Source organism: Ixodes scapularis, unplaced genomic scaffold (assembly GCF_016920785.2).
Source record: "Ixodes scapularis isolate PalLabHiFi unplaced genomic scaffold, ASM1692078v2 PGA_scaffold4__175_contigs__length_147842914, whole genome shotgun sequence".
In the NCBI taxonomy this organism is placed as follows: Eukaryota; Metazoa; Arthropoda; class Arachnida; order Ixodida; family Ixodidae; genus Ixodes; species Ixodes scapularis.
This window is the reverse complement of record NW_024609879.1, coordinates 35,538,854-35,555,717: the sequence shown is the minus strand read 5'-3', so window position 1 is coordinate 35,555,717 and position 16,864 is coordinate 35,538,854. Positions and strand designations below refer to the sequence as shown.

The 16,864-nt window shown below is 44.0% G+C and overlaps 1 pseudogene; it reads right to left on the bottom strand.

Annotated features, from left to right (window-relative positions):
- Nucleotides 1–4,050: 4,050 nt before the first annotated feature.
- Nucleotides 4,051–16,864, bottom strand: part of LOC115313763 — a 103,964-nt pseudogene continuing 91,150 nt past the window's right edge.

Genomic DNA, 16,864 nt, shown 5'->3' with positions numbered 1-16,864 from the left:
CTCCGTCACATGCATTTTTCCCATGTCCAGATGCAGAAAATAACCACTGGGCTTGTAGGCAATCATCCTTTGCAAATTGGTGAAGCTGGTAGCGATTCTTGAAATGACTGGCGGCGCCGTCACTTACGTACGTCACGTACGAGTATACCGCAACGTTGTCTTCAACCCACTCCTTCACTTTTTCTAGAGCCAAGCAAGCGTGAGCGGCGTCGTGACACAGGTCCTCACTGATGATGGCAAAGCTGTTTGTAGATTTTCTTGTCGTCACTACACATGTAAATATCGAAACTTGTTTTTTTTTCCAGTGATATGCTTGCACTTCGTCAGGAAGCACGATGGTCCAGTTTTCAGCAAAGTCAAAATGAAAGACAATGCTCCCGCGTTGCATGCACTGTTTTTCATCGTAGATCGCTTTACCTTGCGTTTGCCGGATATGGTTGTGAAGTAACCAACTTCCAACCGTCACTTGGATGACTTTTAGGAAAGTCTCAGGTTCCAAAGCATTTTTCACAAGGTCGCCGGGCTCCCATGTTGCAAGCACAATCTCTTCATCCTCCGGGATATCAAGTTCCTGGAGTGTAAGAAACTGGCCTTTTGGGCAGTGATCACAGTCTCCTTGAAGGCACAGTTCTGTAGCTGGGTCGCACAGAAATGCCGAGTTCATTTCACCAGTGTTGAATGTTGAGCCTGTAACGTTCTCTAGAGCGGCCATACAAAGATAATAATTGGCGCAGCGCACACAAACGCACACTTCCTGGTGTGGAATACATTGGACCCATCTAGGGCGCAACGAATAAAATTTCGTTAGCCCAACGCCGGAATCGGGATGCTTGTCTTTGTATATACGGAAGGCCTCTCGTATTGAGCGTGTCATGAAGCGCTTTGGCACGAACGTTTTCTCTCCGTTGAGCATGACAGAAATGACGTCCTTCTGGTTGGGACTTTGGCGCGAACATTGTAGCTCGTCTTTCGTGAAGTACTCTAGGGCAGCAGACAGGTTCTCAGGGCTCACCTTGCACCTCGTGTAAGGATCCGGCTCATACCACACGCCATGCTTTTCCTTGAGTTTTCGGGATTTACTGATGAGGTACATTGAGGCCTGTGGAATCATCTTTTGAACCTCATTCTTCGTCAGTGTTGACGGCAGGAGTGTAAGCAGTTGACAACGTTCCCGGAGAGAGGTGGCGGTTTCAAAAGCCTGCCGAAAGTTGTTCACCCACTCAGTGCATGTGGAGCATGTTGGTTCGGACGACTCCGATGGTGCGTCCCTGTCGTACGCAATACGTAGCCTTGAGCGTATATTCTTGACAGCAACCTGCTCCAGTTCTGTCTGCTTTCTCTTGACATAGGCAGGCCTGTCCCGACTTCTTACGACGCTTGGTTGTCTCAGCGGCGACACATCTGTAGGTAGTATGCTGCGATTTAGATCTTCAATTGCTTCTTCAGCTGGCACAAATATGTCAGGGCACTGCTCTGAGCTTCGCATCGAGATCTCCTTAGTAATGTGCATGAAGCAATGGTAGCACAGGTAGTCCGTCGCACTCACTTTGGTGGAACAGTCAGGCGGAAGAACTTGCTTCAACGAGTTTAGGTCCAACTCGCCAACACTTCGAAAATTCCGCTGCTTTGGTATAGTATATTTGTGTTTGGAAAAGTAATCTGCACAAAACACTCGTTCGGAGCTCCAGGACGTCTTCATAATGTATACATAAATAATAGAAATTAAACCCCAACTGATGGCATATAATTGCCAAGTGAAAGAACTACTGCGTGCACAAGTGACAAGTCCGAGGCTGAGGAGCTCACTCACTGCAAACGTAGATTTGAAAAGAGAGGTCACAACTGAGGCTGTCGGCAAAGCTTGATCCACGTCAAAGGAAGAAAGAGGGAAAGTCTCCAGACGAAAAATTGTGGTCAGCGGCCTTCGAAAAAGACTTTCCGGAATCGCACTGTCGTCCCTCCACGCGCTGATATGAAAGCACCCGAGCTTCTACCACGTGGTTCATGACACAGCCTGAGCCATGTCGGCGACCGGTCGCGAGGGGTTGGCGGTGGGGTTACGTTGATGGTCACTCGGATTAGCCCTTGCTGTACTGAGCTACCGCCTGCAGTGCATTATCGCCGGCTGGTGTCAACAACGAGAACACACACACCCTGTCTACACCAAAACTACAAGCGTTCACCGCACACGCGTCGCCGCCGCTTTTAAGCTTTTGTGAAATTGCTTTCTTTTGCCGCGGTGAACCGCCTTATTTTAACTACGCGCCTGAAATCCTTCCAGGCGGGCGTACACTATATCAAGCGTTTCGAGAAATGCCCGTGGAGTAGAACTATGGGAAAATTCGGAGCCCGCGATGTCGATATCGTCGCCGTTGTGTTAGTACGCCGTCGCGTACTGCAGTCCCCCGTTGGGGGAGGGGGGGGGGGGCGGTCTTACTACGATAACATGGCGACAGCGTTTACACTCTATGTATTTACGCGAGGCTCGAGTATTTGGGGATAATGCTGCCGGTTGGTGTGCCCCTTTGTGCCTGATATTATCGCCCGTGACGCCAGCGAGTGAGATGGCGACAGGCATGACTGCTCAGTAAACAGGCGTCGGCGGCCATGTTTTGCTGGTTGAAGCGAACCCCCTTGTCCTTGACAGCGAGCGGGGAAATGCGAAAAAAATATTGTATCGGCCGTTTTGCCAGAACTAGCGACGAGTGTCGTCTGCGGTTTCCGGCAACTATTTTGCCATAATCGTGAGCTTAGCGAGGAAATGATTTTTGCTAGCCACAGAACACTACCACGCAGAAAGGGAATGCTTGAACATGTTTTTGTTCTGGATATATATCAGGGATATATATGAGAGAGAGAGAGAGAGAGAGAGAGAGATGAAGGTAGAGCGGAAGAGGGAATAGCATATAGTGTCGCAGGAGAATAAAGTAAACAAAGTTCCTAGTGGCCGATGGCTGCATGATCTTTTCTCGGATCACTAGTCCGTAATATGATACCTCTTTGTACACAGTAGTTTCTCCTTAATTTAAGTGTGTGAACGATTTCTTTAGTTATCATTGGCCTCATCTAAATAAAAATATATAAAAGATGTGTGTTGGTTTCATGAAACTGGAACTCAGAGTCAGTTCTTGTATAAAACACTGCTAAGTGTAGGCTTTGAAAGAGGACCCTACTTTGGGGAGTTGTATCTTCTTTCTCAATAAAATGATGCAACATGTTTTTAATGGAAATGAATGCCGAAATAGAGTATAACAGGTTACCTAAATTTAAAAAAAAATGAGGGTGGTGTTTTTTTTTTATTGGCATCGGAAGTTTTCTTTGTTTGATTTTTTTTTCATGTTTGACTAAATATATCCTAACTATTGTATCACACAGATACCTTAGTTATCTTTTAAATATTAGCTATATATTAGTAGAATAATATCTGCAAATTATATCATAATGATTAAATTATTTCATGAGATACAGACCTCCAAAGTTTGCCATTTGTCGTTCGAGCAGGCATGTTTGTCAATTTTTAGAAAAATAAATAAATTTTAAATAAATATGATTACTTTATATTACAAGCACGCTATACCCATAGTTTGCGCCTAAAAGGTATTAGAGTTCTCCTAATGTTATCGCTTTAGTTATTCACTCTCAAACGGGCCCCCTCCATCAGTGCGCGTTAATGCAGCTGTCCACCACCTCATGCCTTACGATTTTTCCTGTCCCCAAGTATTTTTTCTAGTCAAAACTAAGTTTGGATTCGTTCATACCAGACACTAGACAATAACATATAAAAACATCAGTTGATTTGAAAATGTTGACCAGCCATCCTTTGGTCGATCTTATCTGAAATCACCCTCTATCGTTTTGGTGTAGTTTCCTTGTCGGAGGAATGGCTTCGTTGTCCTGCATATCTGATTGCAGCAATGTCTCGGTTATTGGTGTGGCGGAGGGGGGGGGGGGGGGCGCAAAATCACAAAGCAGTGCCTCGAGATAAGTAAGTTTCTTCCAAACGCTTTGCGCATTAAATGACACAAGTCGTAAGATTATTTGCCTTTGACGTCACGGAGCAGTGGGAACACGTTTCTTGCTGCTGCTGGGCAGTTTCGCGCGCGTTTGTGTGCTGTCATCCGACGTATAAATGTCACCGTTTACGTGAAGCTTATCATAAACCAGAAACATTTTAGCGTCGTTTCGTTTACCTGGCTGCGCAGATTCCAGAGCGACTTGCGCGTTTGAATTGTTTCTAGCGGCAAATCATGCCGGACAGAAACATTACTTCCCTTTAATAAATGACAATTCTTAAGAACAGACATTTTTTTACTGTGGTCTCGGAAGAGCAGAATGACTGGCCTTGTTTTTTTCGGGAACATGCCGACCAAGACGATGCAGACGATCAACACTGTCAACAGTGACCTTCAGAGTGGTTTTTGAAAACAATATTTATGACTTTGTCCTCACGGGAGTCTCCAGTTTCGTCGGGTTGCTCTTCAATACCAAATATAAAAAGGTTGTCTTTCCTGGACCGGTATTCGAGTTCAACAAGCCTCCTCTCTTGTGATTTGTTCGCTTTCTGAATATCTGCAATAACTTGGAGCAGAGAAGAGGCCCGTTCACTTTTTTGCAGAGCATCTATCTTCTTTTCTGCTCTATCCAGCCGTGTTGGGACATCTCTGACAAATGAATCTAAACTTAACTCTTTTTCCTTGACCTCCCTTATTCCTTCCCGCATTCCAGATTGGCCAGCAAGAAGCTGGTCGAGTGATTCCTCAATACTAGGTCCAGGGTTTGGCTCTACATCTCCCGATTGTAATAACAATGCAGACATCAAGTCACGACACACTGATGCAACGCTTCTAACAATGCTTTGTGAACTTGGTGACAGAAACAAGCACCGATCGTCGCTACAATAGCATTGTACAGGATATATGTAACTGACCTTGACAGTGAAGGACACAGGCGTATTTAGACTGCATGCCATCACGATGTCACCCCAAGTCTACTCGTACAGCAATTTTTAATAATATGGAAAGCGAATTTTGTAATGAAGTAAACTGCATGGAAAGTACCATTTAACATAAGTCGTTTTATTTTCTGGTTCAGTGGTTTCTGAACGAGGGTTTCTTCAACAACGCAGCAAGACGTCTTATACAGACTTAGTTATTATTTTGCCCCGAATAAAAAAAAACACAGCTTGTCGTATTGAAGAAAAAAAACAACAACATAAGGGTGGTCTTTGCTTTAATTTTGGCATATGATTGCATTTTTTTTTTTTTTTGTGAGAAAGATACTGCATTATAGAGGGTAGGAAAAAGGGGTAACTTTATTCTGTACCCCTCACTGCCGGGAGCCCGGGGATCTATTCTCGTCGTCGAAACCCCACATATCTCTCCTCAAATTCCTTTCCGATCACGCATATGAAATCTTCTTGGTTTATCGGAACTTGTACGCGGCTAATAAGTGCGACTCAATTGCAATGGTATTACAAAGATACAAAACCCATTGAAATCCCGAACGAGGACGCTGCATGTCTCTTTGGTATGTCCCAAAGGAGCTCTAAATGCATAGCATTTATAAATTCTCTGTGACATCATGGTGTCTCGTGACCAGTGTCACGTGACGCCACCGTGTCACGTTCCATCACTACTACGTGACGTCAGCGTCCCGTGACCGTCGGGAAGGCACGTGGTCACGTGCACGTAACCATCTAAATTGGTATCGCGTCACGCGGTGTCCGTTTAACATGACTTCGTAGGCTCAAGCAGCGTATAACTAACAAAAATAAAGGTTTAATCGGCGAGTTCGTGCCAGAAACGAAGGACAGAACGAGCCTTGAGAAAGCAGCAGGGAGCGGATAAAAAGCAACATTCTGAAATCTGTGTACACCAACTCGGACGTCACGCAAAAAAAGTCTCTTACTTGAGTACACAAACTTTCTGAGTAGTTTCCGATTTTCATTTGTCTCAATTAGTTGAGAAACCAACAAGACTAACAGATTCTACATAGAAAATTTGGATCTTGTTCTAACTGATATGCCTAGTCTAAGTAGTCCAACTGCGTATCTTCCTGGTCTTAGCGACCACTCGTTGTTACACTTTTCTTTGACCTTTTCGTTTAGCTTTTCTAGAAATTGAGAAAAAAGTGATCAGCGAGTACACTAGAGCCAATTTGTAAGCTATTAATCTGGATCTATCTCTTATGTATTTTTTTAGATCGATAGTTTAAACGTTTAAAATCTTTCTCGAGCGCTCCGTCAAGCAAATCTGGGTTCTTTTTGAAGAAGAGATACGTTTTCTAACTGGAAGTTAGATACATATGAAAACTGCCATTGTAAACTTCGATTCGCCATGGCTCCATAGAGAACTCCTGAGACTTTATACCTAAAATAGGCGTTTATTTATAACTGCAAAAGGGGCTCTCTGTTCAGTTCGCTCGCAAAAACATGCTACTGCTGCTGAGAGTTAAAAAATAAAACTTCTAAAGCTAAACTTAAGTTCTTTAATCAATGACTGCCATCTATGCTACAAAATAAGTCTGGGCAGTTCCCTAATAAAATCAAAGATGGACACGATTCCATGTCCATCCGCAATAGGACACGCATTATTTCACTTCAAACAGCAGATAACACCACGATTCACGAATCTGTGTGCTACAATTTTCAATGAAGTGCTTATGAAATCTTTTTCGAATTCATGCAGGAACACCGCTTGGAATTATTATGTTAAAACTTTTTCATTAACAAACCATGTTGTTAGTCACCCCAACTGTTTTTCGAAAGTTATAAATAGCTTAAAATCATTTCCAGCCACTGGTATAGACAACATCACTGAAAAACACCTTAAAGCGAGAATTTAACACTCTTCTCTAATACTTGAATGTCTCTTCCGACAGTCATTAGACGCCGCTGTTTTACCTAATGACAGGGATACCGGAAAAGTAATTCTTTTTTACAAAAATGGTGATAAACAGTGCCCAAACAATTACAGGCCCATGTCATTAACTATCATTCCTTGTGACGTTTTTGAACTCATCATATACACACAACGTTTTGCCTTCCTCGAACACAAATAATTATTTTCTTTACATCAACATCAGTTAAGAAAGAATTTCCCTTGTGAAACAGAGCTACTCAGCGTTACCGTGAAACACTACTCAAAATCAGGCGCTGTCACATTGAGGAAACAGTTGGACAACTACATCCGGTAACACGAGGAAAACATGTTTCCGGTGACCCTGTCACAGCGCGGCAACAGCAACAGTCGGGCAACATGTTGCTTTCGCCCGGCAACCGTGTTTGCCGATTTGTTGTCCAACCACCGGATGGGTGGATTGATAGATGTTAATAGCTATACTCTTTGTAACAGGCGGTAGCTTGCGCCACCTAGCCTAAGTCTCAAAATACAAAAACTTCATATGACTCCTCCTGCCCCTCTAAGACCAATTTTCTCCCCTACCTATCACAAGGGAGTGTGGGGTATCACCAGGAGGACCTTCGGGGGAACGGGCGAAAAAACTAAGAACATCAGCCCCCTGCTTCTTCCCCCCGGCGAGGGAGTCCCCAATTTTCCTCTGGTCAAACCTTGTCGGCGTTACCCCAGCACCGGACACACTGGGAGACAGGTTTGAGACTTTGGGCCGAAGCCACGCGAGAGGGAGTCCCAATTTCCCTCTTTCCCGCCTCTCCCCAGCTGTGCTAGTTAGCTGTTCATCATTCAATTTTCCCTAGATAATTTCCACCAATCTTTTAATCGCCTCTTTGTCACTGTAATCCTCTTCTCTTCCGTCCTTGCATCGTCGCCATATAACCCAGAGCCCCTGCCAAATCTCTTACCCCACCACGGAGGGAAGGGCGGAGCCCCGTGCAATTCAAAACCAAGTGCACTAGTGTCTCGCAATCATTATGGCAGGCGGCCCATTATGTGTCTGTCTCCTGAAATTTAGTCCTACACGTCCTCGTCCTCAAAACTCCTGTTCTCGCCTCGAACAGCAAAGAACTTCCCAGTGAATTGTCAAGCACATTTTCCGTCTTATGTCCTGTTTTTGTAACCTGTACACTCTTAGAGCTGATGTCTCATGCATTCTTCCCTCCCAAACTTTCCTCTCTGCCTCTGTCACCCCCTTTTTCACTGAAGTAGTCTGTTCAGCCCCATCACCAGTGTGTATGTATTTAAATGTAAGATATCGGGTTCGGTTTGTCCATTTTGTGTTTAAACGTTTCGTGTATAAATACTTGAATACATTCCGTGCCAACCGCGTATCATTCATTTCGGTCAACCTTTGTTCAAATTTCAACCTAATAGTTCCCTCCCTGCTATCAAAAGACGACCATCCCATGTCCCCCTGTACTCCACCATTGGGTGTTTTTCCATGACCTCCCAGTGCCAATCTGCCTACGCTTCTTCGTCGAATTTCTAGTCCTGATAGAACCTCTGATTTGATGCACAATACTGCATTGCCAAAACACAGTCCTGGTACCACCGCTCCTTTGTATATACCTCTTACAACTTAATATATATTGTAATTCTAGCGTGCCTTGAGCGTCATGATAGATTAATTCATTTTCCCTTTTCCAATTATATGTCACAGCCCGTCAGGCCGCGCCAAGGCTGCCAACCCAAGGGAACTTCCCAAATTAAGGTTATAATCAGGTCTATGTGGAAATAAGGGAAATCTTGCCAGTTTGAGAGAAATTTTGGGCACCGTATATATCTGGAAATTTACAGGTCAATTATAGATTTGTTTTTTGAGATAACATCGAATTTCAGTGACTTTGGCTACATTTGGGTTGTTCCCTACATCCGTTTTGCGGTATTTTGTGCGACCATCTGACAACACTGAGGAGCACTCGAACAACTTTTTTTGGCAAAATCTGTTTTCATCGCCGCCGTGAAAGCTATAAAAAAAGGGACCAGTCAACTCTATGCTTCTGAGAGCGCCGCTGTGCCTTTTCGGAAAAGAAAGCTTAAGTATAACAAGAAATACTACGATGTCCGGAAATGCAGACACTATGTCCAAGATACAGACTTACCATGGCTAATAATATTTTGTGAAGCGCTGTGCACGAAATAGTGCTAACTACGTGTCGTGTTTCATGTGTTCTAGTTTAGCAACCTTTTGTTAACCTTTTGTTTTGGACTGACTGTTATAAAAAGCGCTAAAGAAGTTAATAATGCAGTACCATTCCATAGCATCTAAGGCGAAGGTCACACACTCCCCGGTCACACTTCTCCTCGACAGATTTGCTTTGACCTCTCTTTTACCACGAACAACTCATTTTTGCCACACGGGGCGTGAAGGTTACATAAAATATATCTCATCGTGAACATAGGAGTGATGCAGTAAACAACGAATATTTTGTGTCATAAAATTATTTGAGCAACCAAGGAAATTTGGGCAGAAATAGGAAAGTGTCAGGCGTCCGCAAGGGTAATTTTGACTTTCCGTGTTGGCAGCCCTGCGCCGCGATGACGGCAGGTTTAACACGGGGAGCAATCCGTCATCTTGTTTACCTTCGTTCGTCTGCGGCGCGGCGTCGCTGGAAATGTGATTCTACAAAATGCTAGTGCGTTCGGAGTGCCGGCAATTACCACGGGACGTTATCAACCAGTGACTGTCTTTAGAAAACTTGACACGAGGAGCATTTTTCACCCTTAATTTTATCAAATTTTTTTTTCATTCACTGATACAGCAGATAGCCCTAACCAAGGAAAGTGAGATCGCTGATATATGTTTGAGTACTTACGCTACCGTATGATGTGTTTCTGTACGGTTGTTTCTTTTATGCCATTTCTATTTCTACTGTAAAATTCACTTAGGACGGCCAGTACCCCAAAGCGTCTCTTGTAGAGTGCTGTTGAGCTGAACTGACAGTGCATAAACTCTGCGACACCGACACACTCGGCCTTGATACCAATCGGTTGAATAAATATTCTTCAACGCTGTCTATTTTCCTACCGTTTGCCATGTGATAGCTTCATTCCCCAAAACGTCCTGGAGATTTTCGAAACAATTCAGGTGCCTGGTATTGGCTGTCTCCGAGTTCCGAGCAACACATTCATGATCAGTGCGGTCGTTTTAATGCTCAGATTTTTTAACCTTTGCTTTGCTAATTTTTCTATATTATACGTATCAAAGAGTGAGTAATAATGCCATTTTATTTCACTATCAGTAACGGGAGCTGGTCTCTCGGAAGTTATAATGTTACCATCAGTCTATACGTTTACGAACGAGCTGTGATCATTTCGACGTTCGCATTCGGGAACTGCGCAGTAAAAACACTGATCAAATTATTTCAGCTGCAGAAAAGCATTAATCATTGTTAAATAACGTGTTCCCAGTCTTAATTTTAGTAAGTTTTTAAAAACGACCGAACGAGGAACTAGCTCTGCGATAGAAGCTAAATGTGTTGTCGTGTTGACGGCACAAAATTCGCTCATCCACCGATCTGGGCAACACGCGTCGATGACCACAAGTTGCTGCTGTTTTTGCTGCCGAAAGCGTTAATACCGAGGCAACATGCCATGCCTTCGGGCCCTCAGTGACATAATAAATGAAGTTAAAAAAACGAAATGAAACATTGTCGGTGTCGTTCATGTTGTGATGATGTTGCCTCGATGTGACTGGGTAGTCGGCCAACACGGGGAGCGAGCCGCAAGTTACTTGACAAAAAGTTACTGACTTTGTGACGACATTTGACAAGTATCACATTCTCTTCTTCACAAGCTAAGTTAACTGAACACTGATCCTGCTGTGTTCAATTAAACTGTATAAGTTTTAGCAGATCCTTCGGAATTTGTAACATGTAATAGCATTAAATCTTCTCTCACGTCGGTTTCTTGCGATGTACTTCGAGAGTTTGTTTTAAGCTCTTTACTTTTTTTCTCATTAATATGAACGACCTTCCAAGTATTGTCTCCTCCTCAATCAAATTATTCAGTAACGACTGTGCTATTTGTGTAGTAATATGTAATCACTCTGACTCCAAGCAATTACAGCATGATTTTAATGTTTTTAATGGTGTGAGTTCTACTAAACGGAAGTAAACGTTAACAAGTGTAAACTAATCCGCAAGTCCCGTAAGGTTAGTTTTACTTTTATGTATAACCTCAATAACACAACACTAAAGCTCGCAAACGCTTATAAGCATCGAGAAGTGACCCTAAGTTCCGATCTTTCCTGGAACCTACATATTAATTGTGACTAACAACGCTAACCGTGTGGTTGGTTATCTTCAAAGTAATTTTGTATCGTCCCTTTATCGTTAAAACTATTTCTTTATGAGACACTTCTGCGGTCAAAGCTTGAGCATGCAGCCTCAATCTGGGGTGCCGGTACCGCCTACCTTACCGACCCGCTTCAATTAATTCAAAAGAAATCCGCGCGTTTTATTCCGGCTAATTGTAATCGCACCGCTAGCGTAACATCAATAAAGACACTTTATTTCTACCCAGTCTCGCATATCCCAGGTAAATGTCTCACACTTGTTTTTTCCACGAAATTTTTTTATCATTACACTGTGCGCACAAACCCAACTGATAACGCCACCAACATTAGTATGCGCACGCCTGGATTGCCGTCACAAAGCAGGCGTTCCGTTTCTCCATTACAACAAATATTTTGCATAATTTATCCCTAGAGTTTCGAATAATTGAATCATCTACCTGCATCATTTACATCGACTATTGATTTTGTTAAAATGTTACAAACCATGCATTGCCCGATATTTCCCTTTTTTTCCATCGTCATATTGTGAGTCCTGTCACCACATCCCTCTGGAATGACTCTGGTACAGATAGCGGAATAATTCAATAAATACAGAAGCTCTGGTCGCACTGCTGTCGACACTGGAGATGCGGCAGATGCCGCATCTCTCGCGAATCGGGTTTCTGGGCAATCCCCGGCGCCTCCCTTCCCTCCTCTTCCCTCCCCCCATCATCCCCCCTCGCCAGAAGGGGGGAAGGGAGGAGGAGGTTTTTGGTAAACAGTCTATACACCAACTCATGTTGACAAACAAACCGGAGCGCCCGGAGCGCCCCTAGCGGACGCCACCGGCGCCGCGCATGCGCGATGGGGGTGTGGGCAAAAAGCTCGCCGTCGCCCATAAACGAACCATTGAAATGCGATGTTTTCGGCGCCGGTGTGAGTCCCCGCGCTCTTTTTCGCTTTGGAATTGTTGATTCTACGTCCTCCTAACGATGTCTGACTACTTGAGCAGCGTCAGCGAAATTAACGAGGCTCGTTACACCGCAAAACTTCGCTTGAATAATCTGATATGCGGCGATTCATTCCGCGTGGACGCCGCAGAACGTACGCTAAAGCCTGATTCACATGATGAGATTTCGCTCGCAATTTTCAGTAGCGGAGTGAAAAAGCTAGCGTGAACCGTAGCTGAGATGGTCGACGTCGATACTGAAAATCGCAAGCAGAATCTAGCCAAGTGAATCAGGCATAACGAGTCGGTGATGGCCAGTGTTAAAGGGATACTACAACGAAATTTCGGCGCTCATTTTTTGGTTTATATGTGTTTAAAGGAGCAGCATCACATCGAACATACCAATATATTGTTAAAAAAGTCACGAAAAGAAATTTTAAAACGAATTAAACGATTAGCAAAGAGCACCTGGTGGATGTCGCTAACGCCTCGCTTGTAATGCCCGTCTAGGAACCTTGACAGCTAGTGACGGAGGTTGTCTCGTCTCCGGCCACGACGAGAGAAGAGGGGCAGGAGGAACTCCCCTCTTCCCGAGAATGCCTTTTGTGTGTCGGAGAAGTCGCTATTGTCCCCCTAAAAGATTACAGAAGATTAACCCGTCACTCAAAATTCGTACAAAAGCAGCCGCTTCGGTGGCTGGAACGACTAGGCCATCCTCTTGACGTCAGCCTCGCCGTAGCTTTGCTCGTCTTGAGACGACCTACGTCACGATTGCGTTGGATGTCACGTGCTCTCCGCTGGGCCTTCTCCGAGCGCTTGCCAGAGTGGGCCGTTTATAACGAAAAATACAGCCACCAGGCTCAAAATACAAACGTGCGATTGTCATTTACGGATATTGTGGATCATATTCAACCTATTTTTGAACACGACGGGAATATTTCAAATTTCGTTGAAGTATCCCTTTAACAAGGATCAACATCTTCTTCTATCTACTGTTTACGTCGAGCCTGCTTACCAACCTTCAAACTTAAGTCTCTTGAGGCCTGCACTTAATTCTTATCGCAAGTACCGGGCCCACGTTTGGTCTACGGGCCGGTGTCCTCTAAAAAAGCAGACGACAAGCAGAAACGTTTGAAAGAGCAGACGACAGTTCGAACGATCAGGCGACCGTTTGAGCTTGAAGACGCACTGAACATAGTTCGCAAGTGGTCCGTACAACTTGACGGTTTTCCGGCGTTCATTTTGGAACAAAACAAATAAATTTGATGGCCAGTAGTATCCGTGAATTTAACCCAAAATGCTTCCCGCCCAAGCAATCGTGGTCCGACGGCGTCCGGTTTTCCCTTTTCACTGGACATATCCGCGTTCTCGGACGAACCGAGCGCATGAAAACTGACCTTCAAACCTTTCTCGACGCTCTTAGTACAGCCCCAGTCGCAGCATTTTGACGAGAAGGCAGATTTTTGTCTGGTTCCTTTCAAAACAACGCAGGAATACACGTCTCAAATGGGCACTTCCGCCCACAGCCCCGGACCGGAAGTGCGTCGGACGCGCCATCACCGCGCCGTGACGTAACAGAGATGAGTTCGTGTATAGGTAAATAGATCTAGACATAACGCGCATTCCGGTTAAGCGGGAAGCATATTTTACTTTTTTTAAATCAAAACCCATGTTTTTGCGGGCCTGCGAGCATGTAAAGAGATTACATGACGAGAGATTTCTATAACTCCACTGCTTACCTTCTTTCAGAAGACGTCTTATCTCGTTGTGGACTTCAGCTGCGATGAAGAGTTTCGCCAGATTAGATCGGACTAGAATTTACAAGTGAAATCGCCAAGTTCTCCTCATCTTAATTTCTGAGAGCTATAGGAATAGCATGAATATATCGAAACAGAAAAATATTACGTGGGAATAGATTACTATTTTGCGCTTAAGAAATTCAGAAACATTAGCATACTCTCGTAGAAAATGACGTACTTACTGTCCCGCTGTACGACAGCTGAGGTTACTGGTCTATATTTTCTCGAGACAAATTGTCCTCTTTCATAAGATTTCGGAAAACCCCACATATTAAAAAAAAAAAAAAAAAACACTTCAGTCTGTTTGGCGAATACATAATTAGACCCCTAATCATATTTCATTTATTAAAGCATAGGTGATCCCAAAACAATTCCAGAAATCATAAATAGCCATTCGGTTTAGCTAAAAAAACTTAACCGTCCAAATCGCTCGGAGCAAATACACATATAGAATGAGATTTTTTTTATATTGCTTGTCGGAAGTTTCTTAAATAGCTTAGAAATAACCGCGTTTTTTTGTTTTTTGTTTTCTTTTTAGATAATCGAGGTGACAAGAAACGTTAATGACCCCTTCCCATCACGGTAGAAGGGTCACTCACCAAGATCCTCTATTCCTCCGTTAAGCGTTTCTGTAAAGACCACAAAAAAAAATTAAAGGAATTAAGGGTTTGAATTATTAGTTAGAAGTTAATTGAGGAACATTCAAATCGAATACACATTCATTTAGTTTTGTTAAAATGTAGCAAACATATGGTTACAAAATATTTCTCAGTAGGTTAGTATAATTTTATTTAGTGCTCAGAACGTCCACCGACGTTGAGGAGGTTGTTTAAAGTATTTAAGCTAACATTAATCACGTTCACCTGTAGCACGGTTTACTTTTCAAGATGCGAAATGGCACAAAAATGGTGAACTTGATCAGTCGGATATAATTTAGCGCGATCTTAAAGACATCTCCAGTTGCAATCCAAGGTGGGGCGAGAGCTGCTTTTTTTCAATCTTGAATATGATGATTTTAATGTCACGCATCTGGGAAAGTTTAATCATTAAGCAATATAAACGTAGTCGTGGTAGTTTGCTGATGCATTTAAGCATTCATTTTAATTTCTAACTGATTTGGTATGGTCGTTATGTTCATTGGAATTATATTTTAGGGGGATATTTGTAATTTATTGTATATCTCGTACCTTTGATAGATTCCAAGCGACGGAGGTACCCGCGACCTGTTGGTAAATTGAAAAATTGTTTTTGTTTTCTAATCTATTCAGTATAATTGATTCAACTCTCTCATAATATTCTTTATGAGCAATATATTCTACGGGTTATAGATGATTTTGTTTTGTCTATCCTTTAATTAAATAATTCGGGATGCGTATGTATATTTTGAATTTCTGTCTGCCAAACATAATTATACTACGTAGGTCCTGAACATCAGGGATATAGTAAAATGGTCATATTTTTGCTGGAAGCTAGTCACATTATTTAGTGCTTGATATATTTTTTATTACAAGCCGTGAGCATTTCTGAGCTTACGGCAAGTATTCTGAAGAGTCAGCGAGAAGAAAGGCCATAGCAAGTTTCATCACTCCTTCGACATTTGTTCCTCTTTTATTCTTGGTGTGTTCTACCGCGCCGCGGGAGTTGTGCTGATGTCTACAAAGAGGATCGAGAGGAAGAGATGAGGACGCGGGGGGACGTTAGAGCGCCGTGTTCCGATCTGTATATATGAGTACGAGTCCCGCTGTTCGCTGTACAACATTAGGAATATGGTCTCTACCGATTGTCTCCATATAATCACAGAAAGTCTGCGCCTCGCGCAGGGTCCGGCGTTCTAAATCGAACGCCAGACCTTCAAACAGGGGAAATGGCCATTGTTATAGACAAATGCCACAGGGCTTGATCTAAATTTAAAACGCATTTTATAAGTATTGTCACGGGTGGTGACCAAAAATAACAAATAAACAGGAAGAAATGAACGTTTAATGTGACGAACTTGTGCCAAAAATAAAAGAGTACAAAAGATAATAATAGAGCGTCGCGGGCGTCGAAGTCGGCGTGGCAGCAGAATGGAACGCTGGGGCGAGTCTGACTCCGGCTTGCCACGCGGAGCCGCTTTTGTACACGCGTTGGCTTCTGGAGCATTCGACGTAGAAGGTTCGACGCGTAGAACGTTCTAAACTCGAATCAGCTAGTCGGTTCTCGAACTCACCAGAACATCAAATTACAGTGTCAACAAAATGCGTAGCCGCGGCCAGGAATCGAACCCTGGCCCTTCGCGTGGGAGGCAAGCGCGATAACCGTTAGGCTACGGCCGCGCTGCCTACTTGGCGCGCGGCATCACTGCATGCATCGGCGCGATGCCTTAAAAAGTGCATCGCGCCGATGCAACACAAAACAAAACAAAGCACATAAAAAGAACGGTAAACTAAAGAGTTATTTGAAACACATAAAATCCACAGTCCTATCGAGGGTAGTACGGCTTCAAGCGCACGACGTGGACGACTTCAGGTCGTGGTGGGCGGCGTGATGATGTTCTTGTTCCGTCGGGCATCACCTGGTAGTTCAGCTCGCCGAGGCGACGAAGTACCTTGTATGGTCCAAAGTACCGTTTCAGGAGTTTCTCACTGAGGCCGCGGCGACGGATGGGCGTCCACACCCACACCCTGTCTCCGGGCTGGAAGTGAACGTCCCTGCGACGAAGGTTGTAGCGGCCCGCGTCGACGCGTTGCTGGTCTTGAATCATGAGTCGGGCGAGCTGGCGGACTTCGGCGCGTTGAGCAACCGCCTGGGCGTCGTCGCTCTCGTTGTCAGATGGCTCATGGGGCAGCATAGCGTCCAGCATGGTCGTTACCTTCCGACCATGTACCAGCTGGAAAGGGGTGAATCCAGTGGTCTCTTGAACCGCCGTATTGTAGGCGAACGTGAG